This window comes from Dipodomys merriami, unplaced genomic scaffold (genome assembly GCF_024711535.1).
Source record: "Dipodomys merriami isolate MVZ:Mamm:240054 unplaced genomic scaffold, mDipMer1.0.p SCAF_7, whole genome shotgun sequence".
Taxonomy (NCBI): domain Eukaryota; kingdom Metazoa; phylum Chordata; class Mammalia; order Rodentia; family Heteromyidae; genus Dipodomys; species Dipodomys merriami.
The window spans coordinates 50,938,719-50,963,500 of NW_027206290.1; the positions used below are offsets into that span (position 1 = coordinate 50,938,719).

A 24,782-nucleotide genomic window follows, 5' to 3' on the forward strand; every position below is an offset into this window, starting at 1 on the left:
TCCCGCCTCTTTCTGTCACAAGATGCACAATTTCTGCCATTTACCAGAGGACCCTTGCTACAGCTTACACTTTTCTGTTTGAATGAACTTCAAGACTGTAGGCTACCTAGGGTTTCTTTCTTTATAAAGTTAGCCTGCTTCTGTTATTTTTCTATTGTAATGAAAAATAAAGGAGTGCATTCTGCGAGATAGTCCTTGGGAGGTTTTGTTTTTTCCTTTGGTACTTGGAAGTTTACCACAGCCTCTTTTAAGACAGATGACAGACCAGATGATAGAAATGACCAGAGGATGGAGATGAGGGAGACACATTCTGTTCAAAAGTTCAGCTTAGTGGACCCAACTCCCTGCCTTGCTCCCTGCTCTCTAGTTCAGGGTTCTCAGTGATGTTCACTAAAGCAGAGCTGGGGCTACTTTGTGTGTTTAGTGTTTGTGCCTACCAGGAACTAGCGAAAGAGTCCTTTCTTTCTGAGGTGCAAAGATGACAGAGGATTGATTGAAGTCTGTGAGTGCCCAGACACTTACCAAACATGACCAGCAGCTCATCATAAGGACCATCAGCATAACCTGTGATGAGACAGAACTGTAGTGCAGCCTTGCAGGGGCACCCATCATCAGGTATCCTAGCCAGCCTGTGTCTCACTCAGCTTAGGCTCCCTGCCTGTTAGACAGAAGGAACAGTGTCATCTACCAAGTTCCCTGAGATTAGCAAAGTAGGATATGTTCAAAGACCCCTGCAACATATTCCTGAAACTGAGAAGAGTACCCACGAGTGTTTGAACCTTGAGTGTTCCCCATAAACCCGTGTTTAAAGGTTTGGTCTCCAGGCTGGCACTGTAGTAAAGTGGTGGTACCTTTTCCTTAGGTCATGGAAAGCATCCAGAAGAGATGGTAGGATCCTGGCCCCTTCCTCTTCCTCTTTGCTCCCTGGCCATGAGGTGTGAGTGAGGGATATGGGGGTGAGTTGCTCCCCCATGACCCTGTCATGATGCATTGACTTGCCACAAGAACTAAGCAACAAGGGAAATTTGTGCCTGGACCTCCAAAACTATTAGCTAAATTCAAATATTTCTCTTTATAATTTGCTTATCTCAGGTATGTTGTTGCAATAAAGGAAAGCCCGAGAACATAGCACTGATGCCTACATAGATACATGTTACTTATGATAAACTTTAATTTACATATGAGGCACAGGAACAGAGTAACAAGATAATTAATAATACAGTAGAAAAATTGTAGCATTAAACCATAATAAAAGTCATGTCAACATGTTCTCTCTCTTTCTTTCTCTTTCTTTCCTTCTTTCTTTCTTTCTTTCTTTCTTTCTTTCTTTCTTTCTTTCTTTCTTTCTTTCTTTCCTTCACTCCTTCCTTCCTTCCTTCCTTCCTTCCTTCCTTCCTTCCTTCCTTCCTTCCTTCCTTCCTTCTCTGTTTGTGTTAATGGGCAGGTAGCCTATACAATGTGGACACAATGAACAAGGGATGATTGGAACGATCCACATTCCGTTCTAGAAATGATTTCACCACGCTACTCAGAATTACATACAATTTAAAACTAATAAATATGTCCATTTCCTGAAATTTTCATTCAGTATTTTCAGACACTGGTTAACCATGGGTAACTGAAACCATGGAAAACAAAATCATAGCTAAGAGGGAACTATCCTACCTACTTTGGCCTTCTTTTTTATATTCCCTTCATCCATCCTCAGCATCGTGTTCTTTCTGTATGTCCATACTGGTTTTTGCTCTTGTTGCTGTCTCTCTAGGACACTTGTCTTGAAGGAACAGCCCCCTGCCTCCTTATCTTTTGTCTTGTGCTCTCACACATACACATGCCCTGCTGTGCACAAGTACCAAGTAACTTGTGGTTCAATACATGTCTTCAGTCCTACCCACTTGCAATTGTCTTCAGTTACACCAAGTGCTGTCAAGTTGGTGTCATTTGTTATAATTAAGAGTTGAGGTTTCTATCTCATCGTAAGGTCAGTGTCAATGCCAGGTTTGCACCTGGAAGCCAAGTGGAGATAAACATATCTGCGTCCCAAGGCTTCAGGAACCCGGATTGACCTTCTCCCCGGTCTGTAATAAGGGTGATGATAAAAGGCCTTGCTGCTACAACCTCGAGCCCTCAATGTGGCTGTGCATCAGCCACTCTGTGAGTGAGTGTGTCTCTGTCGTAATCGCTACTAACAACATCAAGGCTAGAGTATCTGATGTTCTCTCTTTTTAATCCATTGCACCTGTCAACCTGTAGTCAACAAGTTTACTTTATTCTGATATGATGGTCCCACGCAGAGCCTTGAGGACTATCCTGTTCTCTCCAGGCTATTTTCTGAGGGACTCCCCCGATCTATATAGACTGCTGCTCTCCAGGAACAACCTTTGTTTTACCTTATGAACCAAAGCCCTAGTCACCACCTATACCTGTGCAGAGTTCTCAAATGTGTTTTAGATCACCTCATGCTCACAGAGAACCATACAGATGACATCCCTCTCCAGAACACCAGGCGCTTTGGAGGCACTGAGGTAAGGGTTTCAAGCCCAGTAGGTACATGTGTCTGTCTGTTTGTGAACAATGGTCTAACTTCTGGCTCAAGACCCTCAGGATCCCCTGGGGTTCTAAAGCAGCAGTGACATACACAGTGTGGACAGGATTACTGCTTGGGCCTGTGAGTGCATCTGTGCTGGGTGTGTCTATGTGTTCATATGAGTATGTATACATCTGCATGCATATACATGTCTGCAGATGTGTGTGTGTGTGTGTGAGTGTGTGTGTGTGTGTGTGTGTGTGTGTGTGTGTGTGTGTATGAAGTGACCTCCATTTTTCTAGGACACTGTCTTCTAAAAGAAACTGCATGGCTAGTTGGGTTGGAGCCTGCAGCACACAGCAGCCTCTCCAATGTATCTGGCAGTAGATGCTGCTCTATGCTCAGAACAGAAATGTCACCACTTCCACTAGGATGTGTTGTTCAAAGGCAGTCATGGGACCCATCTGAGTCATGTAGACAAGTGAAATTCCATAGGGCAGAGGGGCCAGGAATCACTGATGACTTGTTTACAATCTCTCTGCCACACCTCATATAAACAAGGTTCCAGACACAAGAGGAAGCATGTGCATACATGCGAGTGCACACACACATGCATACGTGCATGCACATGTAAATGTACAATCAATAATTCAGTCTCACTGCTTGGCAAGGAATTTACTAGTCCCTTTGCAAAGCATTTCCTTCCATTCTTTCATGCAACAGGACTCATATACAATTCAGGAATGGAGAAGCCGGAACAGACAGCTTAGAGGACTCAGTTCAACTATGGGGTTAGCAGGAGACAGAACTAGCATCTGAACCTCCCTTAGGAGTCTTCTTGGGAAGCTTACTTTCTCTAACCCTCCCTCCCCAATCCTGAACCAAAGGCATAAATGCAGCAGTAAAGACCTCAGATTTATTTTCCACCTCCAAGTGTTTGAATAAACGAATGTTAAGAATTTGTTTTAATTATACTGTTACATAAGAGAAACACCTTAATCGTATTATACTACTTGACCAAAATCCAGGTTACATAAATTTACTTATAGCAACTAAAACCCATATGTGAATGTCTTCAAGTCTTGCATCCTCAGCACCCTTGGCTGAAATAGCTTCTACCTGCCCTTAGCCCAGGCAGGGAAATGTACTCCTAACCACCTCATCTACAGCCCACCTCCTCTCTCTTACCATCTCCAACCTTCCCTACCTGACTGCCAAGGTGTGGCCCATGGCCAACAGCACTGTCACCACGCAGTACTAGTAAGAATTGTATACTCAGGCTTCAGCCCAGATGGGATGAGACAGAATATGCACAGCTGCAAATCCCCAGGTGTCTGGTATGTGCCTTGGAGTCTGAAGATGCTGCCTTACAGATGCTTCAGTGAACTATAGTGACTCTGCTGCTTCATCCTATTATTAACCCAATTGACATCTGTAATCTTTACATTATTTGTGGGTGTATGGTTCGTTTTCTATTGCTATGAGAAAATATCTGGGGTTGAGTACTTTATAAAGAAAAGAAGTTTATTTAGCTCAGTTTTGGAGGTCTACAAGCATAGTGCTGGCATCTGCTCAGTTCCAGTTAGGATTATCTGATTATAATACAGGATGCCCAGATGATATCTGGTAGGAAGATGTGTGTGAGATCACCTGATGCGATAGGAAGCAAGACACTGGGGAGGGCCCAATATCACTCTTTTATAAAAACTTGTGCCCCTCTCTTTTTTTGGCCAGTCCTAGGGCTTAAACTCTGGGCCTGGGCGCTGTCCCTGGGCTCCTTTTGCTCAAAGCTAGCATTCTACCACTTGAGCCACAGCACCACTTTCAGCTTTTTCTATGACTGATTGGAGATAAGAGTCTCACAAACTTTCCTGCCTAGGCTGGCTTTGAACCGTGATCCTCATATCTCAGTATCCTGAACAGATAGGATTGTATACATGAGCCACCAGCACCCGGCTAAAAACATGTTTTCTTGATAACTGATTCAACCTTGTGAGGCACAATCCTTTTGCAAGATCAGCATGAACCAGTTCCAGAGGGTGATTTCCATATGGAATAATTCCCTGATATTAGGCTTCCACATTCCTTCTCTTCCACATTCATCACCTCAACATCAATATAGACATACCAGAGAACAGCATGTGAACTTTTAGAAAGCACTCAAAGCATCTTCAAACCATAGCAGCAGGTAAAACCAATTTCCATTGTCTTGTTGTTACTGGGAATGGAACTTAGGACCTTATGATGGGTAGGCAGATTCTCTACCACTTGAACCATACCTTCAGCCTCTTTCGTATTGGTTATTTTAAGGTAGGGTCTCCCTTTATACTTAGGTGGGCATGGGCTTCTGCTTCCTGATGTAGCTGGTGATGACAAATGCGTATCACTGTGCTTCCCTACAGTTGGGGCAGTGAGAAATCTGTCACCATACCTAGCCACTGACTGAGAAAAGGTCTTGAGACGTTCTTTTTGCCTGGGCTAGGCTCAAATCGTGATCCTCCAAGTTTTGCCTGCAAGGTAGCCTGGATTACAGGTGTGAACCACTACAACTGGCCAAGACAATCTGTAAATATCCCCATGTGCATCTAATACATGGCAAAGTTGGATAACCACTCTGGGTCTGAATTACTCACAGTGTGGTCCATAACTAACAGGAACCACATCAAACCTAGTCATTTTGTTCAAGCACTGGGGAACCCTCTGCTCTTGTACCTTGCCCCTGCCATCTTGCCCACGTACCACAGTCACCAGCCAACCACGGACTGTTCTCCTGAGTCCACAAACACACCCCTCTTCCTCTCCCCACCTCTGCTCCATGCTTTTGCATGCATCTCCCTGGCAGGTGAGGTGGTACTCATTGGCTGAGGGTGCAAATCACCACAGGATGTCAGCTCTTCACTGGGCCTTCTCCTGGAGGCAGGGAAGGTAAGCCCTCCTTCTCACATCACACTTTCTGATACCCAAGGAGGGATGTGACTCGGGTCAAAGAAATCTCCTGGCAAGGATGGGGGTCTGATCACCTTTTCTATTTCTTTATGTAACCTTAGATATGATATCTGGGGCAGTAGAAGCCACACAGGAGGCAAAAGTCAGGAGCCATGAGATGTTACAGATGCAGCACTGCCTCTACTGAGCTGCTGAGTCAGCACCTCCTGTCTGCCGACTCAAGTCAGGTAGGAAAAAGCAGGAAAAGCAGCCTGCTTGCTCAGCTCTTGAGCAATACCCCAGCTTTCTGTCCTTTCTGCCTGTCCAATTTCTAACCTGTACTATAAATGTACACTTGCTTAAAGGGCTGTTTTGGTAAAGCACATGTTACTGTGCAAAATGAAGACAGAGGAGGAAAAGAGAAAAATAGAAAGTAAAAAAAGTGGATTCACATTTCCTTTATATTGCTTTCTATGTCTGGAGGAAACATTAGACTTCTCCAGATGTGAAACTTTCAGTTTTCCCCATCTCCTTCTTTTGTGTCAGTGAAAGCATCACTGAGCAATGAGAGGGAACCAATTTCCCAAGACTTAAATCTCCTTATGTGATAGCGACTGCATAAGTACAATGTACAGAAGTAGGTTCCAGTTTCTGGCATAAAGATCCAAGTATTCATCATATTCTAGAACATGCCATATAAAAACAACCCGGCATGCTAAGAATTTTTTAATGACACTGGAAAATAAATAAGAAGACAAAATTTTTCTATATATTTAAAATGAATTTAGATCTAAAATTTAAAAGAAGGATCTGGTTTTCGCTTTTCATTTGTTACCCAAAGGTGTCTGTGTACAGCAAGTCATTTGAGTTGAGTATTTTTAGCATCTGTGTCCAGCCATGTTTCCTAAATGTGGATGTAGTATTTCCCATTCCTTATCTGTCCTATCATGCAGCCTTAACAGAGAAGGGCAGGGGTCTTTGTTCTCTGTCCTTGAATCTAGAAGGGCTTGGGAGTTGGGTTAATAGAAGAAATGTGGAAGCAGTGACATTAGATAGTTGATTCCTGAGGCTAAGTGTTAGAAAATTTGCTAGAAAATTTGAACTGGAGCCCTGAGCTGTCATATATGGGTGCCAGTGGCTGGCACTTGTAATCCTAGCTACGCAGGAGGCTGAGATCTGCTAAGGAATGCAGTTTGAAGCCAGAAGTCTTTAAGAGTCTTATCTCCAAATAACTACCCAAAAGTTGGAAGTAGAGTTGTGGCTCAAGTGGTAGAGTACCAGCCTTGAGAAAAATGCTAAGAACAGCACCTAGGCCCTGAGTTCAAGCCCCAGTACTGACAAGAAAGAAAGAAAGAAAGAAAGAAAGAAAGAAAGAAAGAAAGAAAGAAAGAAAGAAAGAAAGAAAGAGAAAGAAAGAAGGAAAGAAAAGAAAGAGAGAGAGAGAGAGAGAGAGAGAGAGAGAAAGAGGAAGGAGGGAGGGAGGAAGGGAGGGAGGGAGGGAAGAAAAGAAGACAAGCCAGCCTATGAAGAGAGACCACATGGAGTTAAGTGAATGGAGACTGGTCCCAGCAATCTCAGCCCCCATTCACATATCCTGAGACAGCACCCAGGTGAGAGACTGGGGCTGGAAGATCCAATGACACCTCCAAATTCCTAGTGCTCCCAAATGTTCATGCTGTAGGACTGACAGCAACTGATTGCAGCAGTAGATGTAAAATCATCTGATTCCATCTGCTGTTTCTCACGTGGTCACCTAGATAGAACAAACACCATTGATACAGACTGGGTTCTGAAGCCAGTCTAAACAGCAATGTCTTTTGTGCCCCTCTGTGTTTCTTTGAACTCTGATTCCCCCAACTAGAAGGCTTTTCTTTCTCTTACATCTAGCCCTTTCCTACCTGGGGTCTTGACTGAATTTTACAGCATCCCCATCTCCCACTCTGGCCACAGGTCTCTGAGCCCCTTATGATCGCATGGGCCCTGTGTCAAGCGAAGGACAGCCAAGGACATCCCATTCCCAGGTAGAGCACTCACAGGCATGGGGAGTTTAATAAACTACCTTTAGAAGTACATCCATCCACTGATGTGGGCCTTAGATTCCAGATTTCCAGTGCGAATACAATGGCTTGCTCTAAGTAGAGGGTCTTCCTCGATCTCCAGCCCTGGTATGACTGTAGAGCCCAGTGGGGTGTGGAGCTCTTCTGTTGAAGGTTGTGGGGACTGTGCATGGGAAATCCAGAAGCATGAACAATGACTGAGCAGATGATTTGTGCTCGCTCTAGGCACAGGATGTGGGAAAACAACATATGATTAAAAGTTTAGGGGAACTAGGCATAGTGGCACATACATTTAATCCCTGCACTCAGGAAGTAGAAGCAGGGGGAACTAAGTTTGAGGCCAGCCTGGTTTATATAGTGAGACACTGTTTCAAAATACACAGGGTGAGGGAAGAGGGTTGTGTACTCATTGCAAACATTTATTTTCATCGTATTATATACTTTTAACTTTATAGTTGTTTAGACAGAATGTATGCAGATATTTAGTTTATATTTTTCTTTGTTATAAACACTGAACCAGTCCAACTATGGGCTGAAGTATCCATGCTTCTTTTTACATTTATGTATTAGTCCTTAGATTTCTTCAAAAATTATAGCAGGTATGGAGGCTCAAGTCTGTAATCCTAGCTACTTGGGGCATAGATTAATGATCTAGGTTTAAGGCCAGCCCAGGCCAAAATAGTTTAAGAGACTCATCTCAACCAATGGCTAAGCATGGTGGGTATGTGCCTGTCATTTCCAGCAACATGAGGAAGCACAAATAGGAAGATCACAGCCCAGGCTGGCCTGGCAGAGTTCCTGCATAGGAAGGAGGAGGCCCTGAGTTCAACTGCCGACACCACACAAGAAAGGAAAACAGTGTTTGTAATGCAGGGGGTAAATTTTGACCTTATATCTATTCAGCCTATTTCTTAAGGGGATCCACTTTACTCTTCCACTGAACATCTATTCAGAACTCTCAATGTATCTTACCAGGCAGCATGACAGATTGATTGGGTCACAAATTCTGTAACAGGCTTCCTTTGCAAAAGTTGGGCCTAGTTTGTTTCTCCTTGATTCTGGGATGGCTTAAGAACTTGCTTACAACCAACAAACCCAGAGAGAGTCAAGATGGTCAGAACAAGCTGGCATCCTCCACCTTGCTTCCCACCAGCTCCTAGTTAGTATGATCCTAGTTTCTGCTTCTGTGGTTCTGACCACTCATCTAAACCTCATGTAGACCTTATATAAATGGAATCATGTGGGATCTGTCTTTTTGTGCTGGCTTATGTCATTTAACATAATGTTCTCACGTTTATCCATGTTGTAGCATATATCAGAATCTCTTTCCTTATTAAAGGCTGAGTAATATTTCATTGGATGCACATACTACATTTTGTTTAACCTTACACATTTTAGTTACTGTGAATAATACTGCTAGGAACATGAGCTTGAAGAAAATATTTCTTCAAGACAATACATCCTGTTCTTGGGCCATATACCCTAAAGTAGAAGTGGTGGATTGCACAGACACTATATTTATTTTTTTTAATTGTGAAAATACTGTGCAGAGGGGTTACAATTACATGGGCAAGATAATCAGTACATTTCTTATCAAGCATTGTAGCCTCCTCCTTTGTTTCCCCTTTCCATCCCTTCCCATCCTCCCCCCGCACCCCCCAACCCAATCCTCTGCGCTCCCCCCCCACCAAAGTTGTAAAGTTTTCGACATAGGGACTTGTACATCTCATTCTTGCAATGGGTCCACCTGTATCCCTATTTAAACGATTTGTTTTTCCCCTTCCCCTCCACAAATTATACTGACATCAAATACAGTGAAAGCAGGGGTTATACTGTGGGGGAGGGACATACAAAGCAACAAAGAAATCATCTTATAAATGCGTTAGAAACAATCGCATGAAAGAAAAAAACATTTGAATACATATCTTAGGGTTCATTTTCCTAACATCACCTTATCTGACCTTTTCTGCTTGACTCAGACATATACTAGATATTGAAAATAAGGGAGGGAAACCATGGGACCTATGTTTCTTTGGGCCTGGCTTACTTCACTTAATATAATTTTTTCCAAGCCTTTCCATTTCCTAACAAATGGGGCAATGTCATTCCTTCTGATGGAGGCATAGAATTCCATTGTGTATATATACCACATTTTCTTGATCCATTCATCTACTGAGGGGCATCTGGATTGGTTCCATATCTTAGCTATAGTAAATAGTGCTTCAATAAACAGTCGTGCTGGTAGCTTTAGTGTGTTCTTGTTTGTAAACATTTGGGTAAATGCCCAAAAGTGGGCTTGCTGGGTCATAGGGGAGCTCTATGTGGAGTCTTTTGAGGAACCTCCATACTACTTTCCAAAGTGGTTGAACAAGTTTACACTCCCACCAACAATGCAGTAAGGTTCCCTTCAGTCCACATATGTTTAATTTTTAAAGGTGTCTCCCTATTTTCTAGAGGAATTGGCTTACTTTACATTCTCAATTTTGCTATTCTTCCCCCTTTCTCCTTACTGTAGCCACCCTAATGCACATGAGGTCAATTAATGTAATTTTATTACTTGGTATTATTTGATGGAATGATTATTTAAAGAAATAGTGTCCGCTAAAGGCAAAACACTAGAAGATACAGGCAAAGGTAATGACTTTCTGAACAGGACTCCAATAGCTCAGGAAATAACAGCAAAAACTGAATAAAGGAGGACTGCATCAAATGAAAAAGCTTTCACACAGCCAAGGAAACAATTACCAGAGATAGTCTACACAATAAGAGAATGTATTTGCCAGCTATTCATCAAGAAATGGATTCATATCCAGAATATATAAAGAACTCAAAAAATTAAACACCAAAATAACAAATAATCCAATCAATACATGGGTAAATGAACTGAATAGACAGTTCCCAGGAGAAGTTCAAATGCATAATAAGTATATAAAGAAATGCCCAACATCTTTAGCAAACAAGAAAAAGCAAACCAAAAGAACTAGGAGATTCCATCTCAACCGAGCTAGAATGCCTGTCATCAAGAACACAGACAGCAACAAATGTTGGGGTTGGAGCGAGTGTGTCAAGGAATCCTTATACTGCTGGAAGGAATATAAATTAGTACAGCTACTATGGAAATTAGGATGGAAGTTCTTTAAAAATCTAAAACTAGAACTCCCATATGGTACAGTTATATCCCTTCTGAGTATATGCTAGCAGGAATCTAAGTCAGTCTTTTGTTAGAGATATCTGAACACCCATGTTTACAGCGGCACTATTCACAAGAGCAAGATTATGGAAAAAGACTAGGTACCCATCAATGAATGAATGGATAAGAAAATTAGTATCTACACACAATGGCATATTATTTGGACATATTTGTAGGAAAAGTGGATGAAATTAGAGATCATCATACTAAGTGAAATAAATGAGATTTGGAAAAACAATTCTTTTTTTCTCTCATGTCTGGAACCTAGATTTTAAAAGAAGAAAGCAGTAGGGGGATTACTTGGAATGAAGAGGGAGAGTAGGAGGCATTCAAGAAGATGATCAAAGAGGTTAATAAGGGGTGAACATGTTCAAAGTATATTATACATACAGACAAACATACATATAGACAGACAGGTAGATATACAGATATTAAATGTCATAATGCAAACCATTTTTGTATAGTTAAAAAAAAAGAAATGTGATGTTTAGCATTTCATTCTTTCAAGAATGTCCAAATAATGCTATCAGGCTCAAAAAACAATAGAATATTGACATTCTGACTAGGCAGCCTCATTCCTATAGAGATCTTGTCAACTTCAAGCTCTCTTGTGTGGAGCATTGGCACATGTCTCTGTTTATCCAAGAGTTCTCTGGCTTCATAAGCACAGTGATCGCCTACTTTGTATACATCATACACATTTCTTAACAAAGTTATTTCTAGATACCTTATATATTATATGTTCTGCTAAGGCCACATCAGGAGATTCAAAGGTGAGGTTATTGGATTTGAAGGACACTAGGATGAGATTAAACACAAGGTGAGCTTTGGAAGTTAGTGAGAGGCAGCTAAAGCGAGAGGAAGAGGTAAGAGCACGTGACATGGTGAATATGTGTTTCCACACATTTGTGTGTGTGTATGTGTGTGCATGTGTGCAACCTGTGCATGACAAAGCCTGGCATTCTGTGAATACCAGGAAGTGATGAGAAGCTGGAGGTAGACAGAGCCTGTTAAAACAGCCCTCTGTTATCCCCAAGCAGCCTGACCTAGGTGGCTGGAGATAAGGAGTGGCCATGGGAGACTTGTTGGCAAGGGGCTCTGGAGGCAGATGTGCATTTGAGCAGGCAGTTGTAAGGAGCACTCACGCAGGCAGCGAGACTTGAAGGCAGCCACTCAGATCCCCTTTCAGTTGGGGCCAGTAGGGAGATGAGAGGGAGGTGAGGGATCACCTAGGGATGAGGAAGAGGAGGTGAGAGCCCAGGAGGAGAGGGTTTCTGTTGTGGATTCTGGGCTACTGTGTATCATCCTCACAGGAGTGGGAGCAGGAGGGGGAGCTCCAGAGATGACAGAAAAGAACCTGGAAAGAACCTCAGAACGTTGAAACCTTGGGAGACATCCCATGGAGTTGGCCAGCACTGAGCCTCCACAGGGTTTAGGGGCAGGGAAAGCCACTGGGAGCTGATCTCTGACCTATGGTGGCTCCACTTTAGATTCTCCAGTTCTGGGATAGTGCAACCCTTAATAAGCCTTCTATGAAATAAGCATCCAATCCTGAATCTGGATCTTATCCTGGCTCCTCCATGTGGTCCCTCACCTCTCACTCTGCTGGGCAGGGTAGAGAGCGACAGCTTCTGGTCAGGTCAGTTCCACAATGACAAAAGGATACTCACCAAGACCCTACAGGGTGCTCAGTGGCTGAACCAGAATGTTCTAGGTAGATTCAATATGTTTTATTTAACTTAAGGCATGCCAACATACAATGGATTTCTTGGGGGAATAACTCCATTGTAAACTGAGAAGCATCTAAACCACAACCCAAAATGAGACCATAAACTAGCTTAGTGAAGAAAGGATGGGGAGCAGAAAGCATTGCAAGGAATCATCCTCCTTCCATCCCACTTCCCCAACCTTGGTAGAGTAGGCCTGTCAGTACAACTGAGGGACAAGGGACATCAGGGCAAGGAACAGCTCAGAGGAAAGGATGCACATACCAGCACCATGCTCCCAAGAGGCCCTCCAGGACAAACCTTATGTGGACAGAGGCCTCTGGTTTGAATCCCCAGAGACAGGTGGATTCATTCTTGCTTTATGCTCTACGAAAGCACCAGGTTAATTAAAAAATGACTTGAGCAGTGGGTTGAGTCCAACCCATCAAAATCTATTTCCAAAATACATAAGGAGTTAAACACAAGTTCTAGGAAGACCAGTACTTCTAGGGAATGTCTATACAGGAAGAACATTTCCATCCTCTGGGTAAAGCCTTCTGATGAGAACAAGACAAGAACATGGGTCGACTTACTGTCCTATTTAGTCCATGTCAGCGTTCTTTCTAAATGTCTGGGGCCTGTGTCATTAGAGAAGAGCTTCCCTTCCTGTGGCTGGTGGCTGGGACTTCTTACAGGAGATTCCTGTTCTCCTGGACTTTTCTAGGTACACACTTCCCAGCCTGGCCTACCACTTTGTTCTCCCCTCACCTGTATATTGGTTTACTGACTTGCTGTGTGTGCTCCTAAGAAGACATTACCCCAATATTCAGATGGAGAGTGATTTCATTACTTTGGTCCTAGTTGAGATTTATTGTTCATACCTGATTTATTATCCACATACTGTACACGGCATGTGACTGTCCTAAACACTGTGCTAGCTTCTAGCAATACCAAGAAAACTGAGCAACTGAGCATGGACGAGGGAGAAAAAAAATGAACTTTAGGGACAGACATAAAGGCAAGCAAGCTCTCCTTGACGGCATAGGGATGGACAATTTAGGGTAGGGGGTGTCCTTCTGGGTCTCTTGGTTATACTAAGCGTGAAATTGGGGAATTTCATTTTCTGAAGGAACCATAGACATACCCTGCACCTTCCTTCTTCTTCTTCTCACTCCCTCTCTTACTTCCTTGGAGCTCCATCTGGGCTCAGGAGAGCCATTTCTGGCAATAAGGCAAAAGGATTCAAACCCGCTCTTTGTCTTTCTGAATTATCTTTGAGACACGATACAAACAAGTGATAAAGGCTTTTGTCTGGCTCTGGGGGCTGAGCTGGCTTTACTTCTCCATTAGTTTTCCTCCACATCATGTAGGGAGTCCACCATCTAGAGGGACCATCCTTTGTGGTGAGGTACCAGGCTCCAGTGAGACACTACCCCCAGACAGGGCTGAAAGTAGACTCTAAAAAGTATACTCACAAAAGTGAGTCCCTATGGTGTCTTAAGAACCCAGTCCCTAGGTCAGTAAGGTCAGAAAAATACCTTGGTGACAGTGTCTGAGGTTTAGGTCAGAAACACGTAGAATCTGGTGCTTGGGATAGAGGTCTATCCTCAGCCCATGCTCAGCTCTCTATGAGCCCCTCCAGCACCCCACCTTCAATACAGCCTCAGTTTCCATAGAGATGCTAAGAGCCCATAGTTCTACATACCCACATACCATAGCATCTGGCCTGGTCTTCTGCATGATGCCTAGGATACAGCGGATACAACTCTTGCTGTATGCCCCATTATGGAGTATGACTTCCTGCACTCCCTGTCATGGCACCACTCCCCTTCCTCGTCCCCATGATATATCTGTTTCTAGTGGAGGGCACTGCACTTCCTTGACCTGCCACCCCTTCACAAACACATGTGCGTGTACACAGGGACTTCATCCCTTACCCCAATGATAGGGTGGTCTGAGTTGGATATCTAGATGATATCTAGAAAGGTGATGCTGCCTTTTCCCAGGAGGCTGACAGGAAAACCCAGGACTGTCATCCTATCAGAGTGGAAGCCACCTTCTCATTGTGCAGATGAAGCAAAGGTGTGGATCTCAGGGCTGGAGCTGGAATTTCCCAGCCAATATAGTACCATGGTCACAGGGGCAAAGACTTAGGAAAGATTTACATGGTGCATCCGAGAGCCTCAATCAGCACAAGGACCCTGACAGCAGAGCACAGGCCACACAGTACCAACTAAGGAATAGCTGGTAGCCTCTTTCCTCCAGTCTTTCACCTATCCAGTCCTGATGCTGGAGAAACACACACATTAGACAATGACAAGGCAGACTAAGAGCTCAATCCCTACTGCCAGTTTATGCAGTCCTGGAAGCCTGGTAGTCATGGACAGAAATCTATCTAAATTGGATAGAACTTGGAACACCTAATCTTACCAGGCAATTTGCTATCTGAAGTTCTACAGATACCTCAGGACATTGAAAGAGCTATAGGACAAGATGAAGGACCCTTGGATGTATTATAGCACAGCTATAAGATCAGGGGGCTCCAGAAGCCCTAAGCCAGCACTGTGTGCCTGGATGCACCAGTCCTCCATGTACCTCCCTAGGTAAAGCTAATAAGGAAAGTAGCCCCACAGGTAGCTGGGCACATAATGAGGAACTGTGAGGGGGTGGGACTATGGCAGAAGACCAATGCGATGCAGCCTTTGTCTGCAAAGGAGTGTCTCACAGAGGGAAGCCATGAGGCCAACAAGAGAAGCTGATGTCAATGCTTCATGGAATACTTGAACATTTGAAAATAGTCCAGGGCTCAGGAAAAGAAGGGTGCTGGAAGGTAGACCATGACCAATGCCAATGGACAGAATGCACAATCCCCCTGTCCATGCTTGCATCCACCTTTTGCTGAACTCATCTGTGCCCCTGCTTCTATAAGCAAATGATTCCAAAACAGAGAGAGCATTTGTTGGAATCTGGGCTGGAAACATCTTGGATGACCTAGAATGGTAAAGTGTGCCTTTCCTGAGAATGTGCTTGGGAAATCAGCCTCTCTGGATGTAGCAACAAGAAAGGGAGTTCCAGCTTTCTGGACATTTAGAGGCAACATAAACATTGTATCTCTATGGCTCTAGAATAGACTATGATGTTGTGAAACACATCCAAGGCTCTTAATCATTCCTAAAACGCCAGACATACAGAGCATTCAGATTAGCAGTGATGCCAACCAAGGGGCTGGGATGCAATTGCATACATGGTCTGCCTGCTCTGAGATGCCCACAGGGAACGGCTGTGATGTGCTCCTTACTGAGTGCAAAGGCTGTTAGGAGAGGCTTGCTACAAGACTCTTGATGATGTCATTCTGAACAAATCAAAAGCAATGGATGGTTAGCCTTCAAGTCAAAATGGATCCTTGTTCCATAACTTAGAAAAACTCAGGCTACAACTGAAAGAAAGAGCATGAGCTTAGAAAAAACTGAAGAGATTATTTCATTTTGCTTAAAATGAGTTTTAAATGAAAACCCATCTCAATCACATTGTAACAAAGTACTGAAAAAAACAAGCTGCATCCCCGACTTTAGTACACAAACCAACAACAAACAAATAAAAAAGTAGAGAACAATGTATACACAGATGAGTCATCTCCTAGTTCTGTGTGTGGAAAGAGGAAGAAACTAGCACAGAAAAGGGGAGACTGGACCAGACAGGCAGGAAATGTGAAGGTATAAAGTGGAAGATGGACTTCCAGGGGCAATCCAGGGCAGATAAATCAGCCTATGGGCAGGTGCCTTTGGCTCACACCTGTAATCTTAGCTATTTCGGAGGCTGAGATCTGTGAATCATGGTTCAAGCCAGGTCAGGCACGGAATTCCATAATACTCTCAAAAAGCCAGAAGTGAAGCTATGGCTCAAGTAGTAGAGTGCTAGCCTTGAGCAAAAGAAGCTCAGGGACAGAACACAGGTGAAGTTTGATTTCCAGGACTGGCACATTGTGTTCATGTGTGTGAACGCGCATGCCCACCATCCTGAGGGCACTATCCCATCATCTTATGGTGTGATCAACAAGACCTCATGAAAAATACACATGGGATGATGGGCTGAGGCTGAGACCTCAGATTTGAAGAGGCTACAGAAGTGCTTCTGCTTTATTGAATGCATATTTAGGTATTGCAAATAATTAACAGTGGGATCAGCAGCTATCATAGAATGGGCTGGGCATCCTCGGGTCAATTAGAACTCAGTTCTGAATCCCAGTATAATCTTCAGGAAGAAAAGCACTTATTTCAAACCTGAGCCCACTGACAGCTTGAACCACTGACATACTGAAGGCCAACATCACAGGTCCCATGGTTGAAGACTTAAGTTTATACAACGTTTTGTTTTTGCTTTTCTAAGGAAGAGGAAGTGTTACTAATCCAGATGTGTTTGTGCCAAGAATACTGTATCTTGCTTTTGGAAACATCCTCCAAGTTGACAGAATGTTATTCAACGTCTGTGATTCTAACAAGCTAACATGTGTTTGTTTTTCCATTTTGTTTTAGACACATCCTTTTTCTGAGAGAGGAGAAAAGGAAAGCAACATAGTAGGAAGTAGCAAACGACTGAAGATAAATGATAAGTTAAAACTGAAAAAATAACTTGGAACTCAGTATCTCATGCTTGCTCATTTGACACTACAACCTGAATCACGATTCTCCATTCCAACTTTTTGTTGCTGTTAATGTGTGTGTGTGTGTGCGTATGTGTGTATGTGTGTGTGTGTGTGTACTGTGTGTGTATGTATGTTTTTAATTGTAAAGATACTAAGCTTGCCTTTTTGTTGATGGAGTCAATCCTCTGGAACTCAGCATCCTGAGTAGCTAGGATTACAGGAATGTTACCAAGCTCCTGGCTAGATAAATTCATTTTATGCAAAATACTATCCAAAGTTGCCTCTGGATTTTGCTTTCAGAAGCAGTTTTTTATTTTTATCATTTTCTACATGTGTATATTTCTTGATTATGGTATTTTGAGTTCTAACTGTAATTTTAGATTCAAATATCTCTTGTTTTTAATTAGTGTCATGTTTATTTTACATTATTTTTCATAATTTAACAAATTATCTGTCATACAATGGTTTAAGATGAATTATCTTTTGGGCTAAACAATGTAACTTAAGTCAGCATATACTGCACATGGTAGTTGGTAGTTGGTTGGTAACCTGACTTGAAATATTGTAGCTTAGACGATACATCATTAAACTTTTATAATGAGATATGAGGCTAAATTTAGTTATGTTAAAGATAAATTTCAAAAGCTATTGCTCACATGCCTCTCCTACACAGTCTCTGTAAATCTTTAGCAAGGCACACTATTTATACCACTGGCACACATTCCTGTGCATAGGGCGGTTTACCCCACGTGAGTATGTACAAACTGTCTGTATTCTGACATCTGCCAAGAAGCAATTGTAGGATGCAGACACACAGAAGGGCCTGGCTGGTTCTGTTTTCTCAGAAAGCCATGTGAATGCGGAAATATCCAGTGAAATCATGAATATTCAGCAAAACCTTCTCCAATACAGAATTCTCCTCCTTTCTTCCCTCCTTCCTTCCTTCCTCCCTTCCTTCCTTCTTTCCTTCCTTCTTTCCTTCCTCCCTCTTTCCCTCCCTCCCTCCTCCTTCTCTCTCACACACTGGTCTTGTGGCTTGAACTCAGGGCCTGGGTGCTGTCCCTGAGCTTTTCTTTTGCTCAAGGCTAGCTTTCTCCCATAGGCATAGCTCCATTTCTGGCTTTTTGGAAGTTAATAAGAGATAAGAGTCTCATAGACTTTCCTTCTAGGGCTGACTTTGAACCCAGATCCTCAGATTTCAGTTTCCTGAGTAGCTAGGATTATAGGCCTAAGCCAACCAGAGTCTCCTTTCTTTAACAAACAACTATAATCACCTTGTTTTCTAAATCTTGGAAAGACTGTGGAAGAAACAAAATCTCAGGAAAATGATTTGCCTAAGATCATCCAACTAGTAAATGGCAGAGCCTGGAGTTTGAAAGGCAAGTCTTCTCATACACAATCTAGAAATTACAATGGAAAAGGAAGGGCAGCCCGGAGACAGAGAATTCTGTGACTACAGTGTCACTCCTACTCATCCCTTGACTTGGCCCTTAGATTGAGCAAATTATGATGACTGCAGCCTGGAGCCTTCGTGTCTGCAGATCTCTTTTAAACATGCATTTGTAAACTCTCAGCAATACTTCAAAACAGTGTAAGCATCGTACACAGAAAATACTGGAAAAGCACACTTGAAGCTGTCCACTTTGGCAGTATGGTGAACTGGCCAGCCTACCTTAATGTTCTGAATACTTATGCATCTTTGACATTTTAGCACAGTGTGTCCAGGGCAATGATGCTGGGTCAAGAGGTGTAGCTCTTGTAAGCTCTTGATGTGAGCATCAGCACATTTCCACAAAATGATCCTAGGATGGGTGCTCTACTGAGAACAGACAATTCTGCTACTCATTTACACCCACTGCCATGTACTGATGCTGAAAAACAACCCTCCCAATAATGCTTTGCTCATGTCATTCCTATTAAAATTACCAACATGCCCAGATAATCTGAATTTTCCAATGTGCAGGGGGTACTGCAAATGCCAACATGAGAAATAAGGATCAGGACCACACTGGTATCACTAATACATAATTTCTGGAGAGCAGGTAAGGGAGACAATATAAACTGCTGGTGTACAAGAGGGTTATTCACCTAACAAAAGATAATTAAAGATGCCTTTAAACTGTGCACCTTATAAAAGTCTTTAAAAGAATGACTCCAAGGATGTCACTGACAATTTTTAGGAACCACTTTTATCTACAGGAAAGTGCAGAGGTGTGTAGAGTGGGAGGGGCTCTGTGGGAAAACTCTCTTGCTGACTCTGGTGACCTTTCTTTGTGTATGCTATGCCTCTCTATGCCTTTCCAGACAGAAGAAATCACACAGGACACCAAATCCCAGCAACAAGAGAGCAGAGATTCTCCTATGAGGGCTCAGCAGCTATGGCAGGAATATCCCCACCCAAGGTTTCCTAGTTAACAGGTGAAACATCCAGGGCTCTGCCCTAGTCTCCTAATGGGATATGTGTCTCCATTAGTAAAAGTTACATAAGGAAATATCTTCGTGTTCTCCTTTAATAGTAACAACTCTGAGGAAAATAGGATTTAAGGTTAATGAGAAAGATGAGTCAAATCTACTGTTGCACTATTACGGAGAAATTAGTTGTCTATAATTTATGAATTAAGCTTTAAAGTGTTTACCAAGAAGAAGTTCTTCAGCCTATTGTGCTCACTGGAATCTTGTTCATGTCCTGCACACTGACTAGTATACATCAAATCTAATAATTTAACATGCATTTTTAAACTCAGTAACCGATTTTTTCTCCTCCTACAATGACTCCATCCTCCAGGAAAGGAAGCAGTAATGGTGAATGCCTACACTTTTATTTTAATATTACTCATATTCTAATGGAATTATTAAGAAGATATTTTAGGGGCTGGAGGTATAGTTTTGTAGTGGAGCCAGTACTTAGCATCCTCTGTGAGACCCTTGGTTCTATCTCTGGAACAAAAATCAAACCAAACCAAAGCACGACAAACACAATCATTTCTAATTATTAGGTGACCCCAAAGTGAACTGGTGTAGGTTGGAGAGGCAGGAGGATGTGCACAGGTGAAGTGAGCTAGGAAGGGTTCATTTGTTTGGGGCTCTTTTTCTTTTTCTTTTTTGTTTTGTTTTGTTTTCTCTGTTCCCATTGGCAGTACCAATATATGGCTTACTGCTTGCTGGGATCGAGCTCTACCACTTGAGCCACACCTCCAGCCAGACTTTTTGCTGGTTATTTTGGAGATGGGGGGGTCTAAGGAATTTTTTTTTGTCTCGTCTGGCCTCAAAAAGTGATCCTACAAATTTCAGTCTCGTGCAGTTTGGATTACAGGCATGAATTACAGGTGCCCATGAAAGGAAGGTTGTTTCAGTTGTCTAAATCAATGTGTTTTATTATTTAAACCATTTAATTGCATTGGATGCTATCAAAGTGTGAGGCACAAGTTGATGCTACGATCTATGAATTCAATGGGGGATGATTGAATCAAGCTAATTAACATCTTCCTCACCTCATATACTTAGGTGTTTTTTTAAAAAAATAAAATCCTTTATCAAGCATGGCCCCCACAACCCGGAGAAGAGTGGGGTGACTGGGCAAAGGACATACAACGGTGTCATTCTCTACCTCTCTGTATCATTGAAATCCTCTGTAATAGAAACCAACTTTGTTTCCAAAAAGACGAGAGGGGGAGGGGAAAGAGCGTTTGGGGGGGGGGGAGGCGGGGAGGAAAGATAGCACCAGATTAGTTACAGACTCAGCTTTGCCAAGAGCCCAGATTTCTAGAGAAAGGGAGGAAGCAGGGAGAAAGGGACCCAGGTGGAGTGCACTTCCCTGCACATCCACAGGCCCTGCACCTGTGGTCTGAATTTCCTAAAAGACAGTCAACAGCCGCAAGGCGTACTGCGTGCAATCCATCTGAAAATTCTGCTCCAGCTTCCCACTGTCCCCGCCAGAACCGACAGGCGGCTGCTGCTGCCACCACCTTGGCGTCTCATTTTCTCTGGGACCGCTGCAATCCGTTATCTCTTTGAAGACCACTTCCCCAAAAGGCACCTAAGCAGGCTGCCCAAGCAATGACACCTTAGCAAGGGAAAGTTGGCTTGCTCTGAGGTTTGTTCGGAGGCTAGTCACCCCCAGAGATTGCAGGTCTGCGCAACGCGCCACCTTTCTCCATTTGGGTTCAGTCTTAACCTGCTGTCCTAAAGAAGGGGGGTCAATGGACACAAAGGCACGTGCGCTTGAGCCACTGCCTGATTCTAACTGGAAAGGGATACCAGCTCCCCACAACCCCCTCCCTCCCAAATCCACGAAACCGTTGGTGTGTGTCTGCTGCACTGAACACCACGAAGTGTCTAGAGAAGGCGCAGGCATCCTGTCCCGACCAGCAGCGTAGAGCCTCCAGCGTACCTGAAGTCTGGGTACCGCTTGCCCAAGCATCTGCATGCAAGGAGACCTCACAGAAAATGAGGGCTACCAAAAGTCTCCTTCCTCTTATTCCATAGGAAAACCAAAGGACCCCCTCAGGCCACCTGCCAAAAGCTCTGCTCCAGACACCCCACACTTAATTGGGGTCTTGCAGAAAGCGCACAGAGATCAAATCCTCTTCCCCAAAGTGTCCAGTTCCGCAGGTGACCGATTGCTCCCCTCCTCCCCCCTGCTCTGGGAGCTCAAGGGAAGGGGCAAGAATCACACATAGGGACAGAGAACGAGACTAGAAATTGACACCCCAGCACCTGCCTCAAGGCGCATCTGCTAGCTCCTATCCCAGCACAGATCGGGTGGCTCCTAGGGCTGCAGGCTGTCGCTCTGCCAAAGACCAGACAGACAGCTTGCAAAAGGCGATGTTGCCCTGGCTGGCGGCGAAGGGCTCCCTGAAGTCCCGGCCTCAGCTCAGGCTGGGTAGGCACTTGGGATCCCCCATCCCGAACGCGCTTTCAGCCCCATCTCTCTTTTCCCCTCTGCTCCAAGTCCGCTTCCTTTCCCGCTCCCAGATGGACCTCCGTCCCCAGCTCCTTCTGCTGTCCCGCTCATCAACCCAATTGGATTCTTCAGAATCCTTACAGGGGGTCGCTGGAATCAGCCAAGCCAAAGCCCTTCGCGATTCCTGCCGCCCGCCCCCAACTCCACCAGGGTCCCGGGCAGATCGGCTCCGCTGCACTTCCAGGACTGGAATTCATCAGCTCCTACCGACTTTGCGCAGCAAGCCCTCAGCGTCGCCAGGGTGCCCAAGGTGGCCAGGCGCCAGGGTGCAGCCCTGGCTGGAAGCACTCAGTGCTGGTCTGCGCATCTTCCCCACCAGGTCCTCTCTGCCCTCTCGCCTGGAGACCCCCCACACCTTCCACGACCACACGGACTTACCGCGGGCGCCACGCCGCCGCCTGGTCTGCTTGCTCCCAGGCGGAGCCTGGAAGACCGCCCGCTCCAGGACAATCTCCGGCAGGCGCACGCCCGCTCACTCGCAACCCCCGCCACACCCCGCCAGACGGTCGGTCCGCCCTCGCCGCCGCCGGGGCGATCGGGACTTACCTCCCGGACAAGGTGACCCGGCTGGTGCGCTCCAGCGGCCGCCCGCGCGCCTCCGGATCTAGCGGGCGGGCGTGCGGGGCGCGCGGGGCGGTGCGGCTCACGCCTCTGCTCTCCTCAGCTCCCCCCGCTCCTCTCCTCCCCTGCCCTCCCCTCCCCTCCGCCCCGCTGCGCGCTTCCCCCCCCCCCCTTCACCGCTCCCGCCCAGTGCTCGCTGCCAGCGCCCGCGGCTGCCCCGCGCGTACTGGAGCGCTCGGCAGTGGCGGCAGCTGCGCGGGCGGCGGGGAACCCAGACTGGAGGCGCCCGGACGCAGCTGAGTCCTTCCCCCCCCATTCACCCTCCCCCTCCCGGGGAAAAAGAGGGTGCAGGAAGACTCCCGTGGCGCGCGGCTGGCCAACAGGGTGGATGAGGGGAGCCCGGGGTACGGGCCCCAGGGAAGGAGGAGAGGGAGCGCCCCTGCAAGGGAAAGGTAGCAATCAGGCCAGTGGGGGACCCCAGTGGATGAACGCGGCTAATTAGTGGCTGGGGGCTAATGTCTGCAAATGTGGGAAATGTGGGGGCAACGGAAGCTGGGGGGGAGAGGAGGGAAGGGGGCAGCAACTGGGGGGCTAGGACTGAAGGAATTTACAGCCTGACTCCCGGTGGTGATAACTCCCCTTGGTCCTAAAGGCCTCCCCAAGACTCAGGTTTGGTTTTGAGGTTCAGAAGAGCCCATGATGTAGGACGGCTAAGGTTCAAGTTCTGACCAGCTAAGCCTGGAATGAAGGGGAATGCAGGTGCGAAGCGCACACTCTGAGACTCTGCAGCAGAGTACCAGCCTGTTGGCTTATGGTCTGCCCATGGTAGTTAGAGCCAGAAGGAAAGTAGGGCGGTGCCTGGGGGTGGGGGTGGGGGTTATAATGATGACAAGCAAAGTAGACAGTGGGGAGCCCAAGTAGGGCTACCCACCAAGAGAAACTGCATTTCCAACTTTGGATGAAGGTGAGAGAGGTTGCTTTTTTCTTTTACGTTTCATAGAGAAAGGAATTTTTAAAAATTTTATTGTAAAGGTGATGTACAGAGGGGTTACACTTACGAATGTACGGTGATGAGTACATTTCGTGTCCAACAGTGTTACCCCCTCCCTCGTTTTCTCCCACCGCCACCCCTCACACCCCCTGAGTTGTAAAGTTCATTTCCAACATGGTGTCTCATGAGTATGGCTGTTGCATCGGTTCACCTTTGTCCTTTGACTCACCCTTTTGTGATTCCACTTCCCTACCCTGAATCACATAAACATATACAAGACACAGGTTATCAGAATCAAAAACACTGACAATGGGATAAACCAAAGGGGAGAAAAAAAAAAAAAGAAAGAACGTCACACAATGCATTTGTTTAAAAACTCCCGTTCCCGGGCTGGGAAGGTGGCTCAGTGGTAGAGTGCTTGCCTTGCATGCATGAGGCCCTGGGTTTGATTCCCCTGCACAACAAAAGCAGAAAAAGCTGGAAGTGGCTGTTGTGGCTCAAGTAGTAGAGCCCTAACCTTGAGCTGAAGAGCTGAGGAACAGTACCCAGGCCCAGACTTCAGCCCCCATGACCTACAAAAACAAAACCTTTGTTTCCATTTTTTTTGAGTTTATTTCCATTAGCATCATGTATACATGGCTACTGAGCTATTGTGATCCTCTGCTAGGACTATCCTAGACATATACTAATGATTACAAATGAGGGAAACCATGGAGTCTACATTTCTTTGGGTCTGGCTTCCTTCACTTCATATGATTTTTTTTCCAAGTCCTTCCATTTTCTTACAAATGGGGGCAATGTCATTCTAATGGAAGCATAGAATTCCTGTGTGTGTGTGTGTGTGTGTGTGTGTGTGTGTGTGTGTGTGTGTGTGTGTGTGTGTGTGTGTGTGTGTGATCCTTCATCTACTGAAGGGCATCTGGGTTGGTTCCATATCTTGGCTATGGTAAATAATGCTGCAATGAGTATAGTTGTGCTGGTAGCTTTAGTGTGGCTTTGTGGTCCTTTGAGTAAATGCCCAGGAGTGGAATTGCTGGGTCATAGGGAAGCTCTATGTTTAGGAGGAACCTCCATACTACTTTCCAGAATGGTTGAACCAGTTTACACTCCCACCAACAGTGTAGTAGTGGTCCCTTTTGGCTACATCTTTTATTATTTGTTTTCTTGAAAATGGCCATTCTTTCTGGGGTGAGGTGGAATCTCAATGTAGTTTTGATTTG

At 44.9% G+C, this 24,782-nt stretch overlaps 1 protein-coding gene across 3 annotated transcripts in view; it reads right to left on the bottom strand.

Moving 5' to 3' along the window:
* The window catches only part of Syndig1 (synapse differentiation inducing 1), a 153,844-nt gene extending 131,186 nt beyond the window's left edge, over nt 1-22,658 (bottom strand). The window contains exon 1 of one of the 3 annotated variants that reach the window (XM_070006642.1): nt 22,557-22,658. The gene's annotated coding sequence lies outside the window, so the exon portion shown is untranslated. Of the gene's footprint in view, nt 1-522; nt 593-22,388; nt 22,459-22,556 lie in introns of those variants that run through there. The other 2 variants (XM_070006643.1, XM_070006644.1) reach the window with 2 other exon arrangements.
* Nucleotides 22,659-24,782: the final 2,124 nt, after the last annotated feature.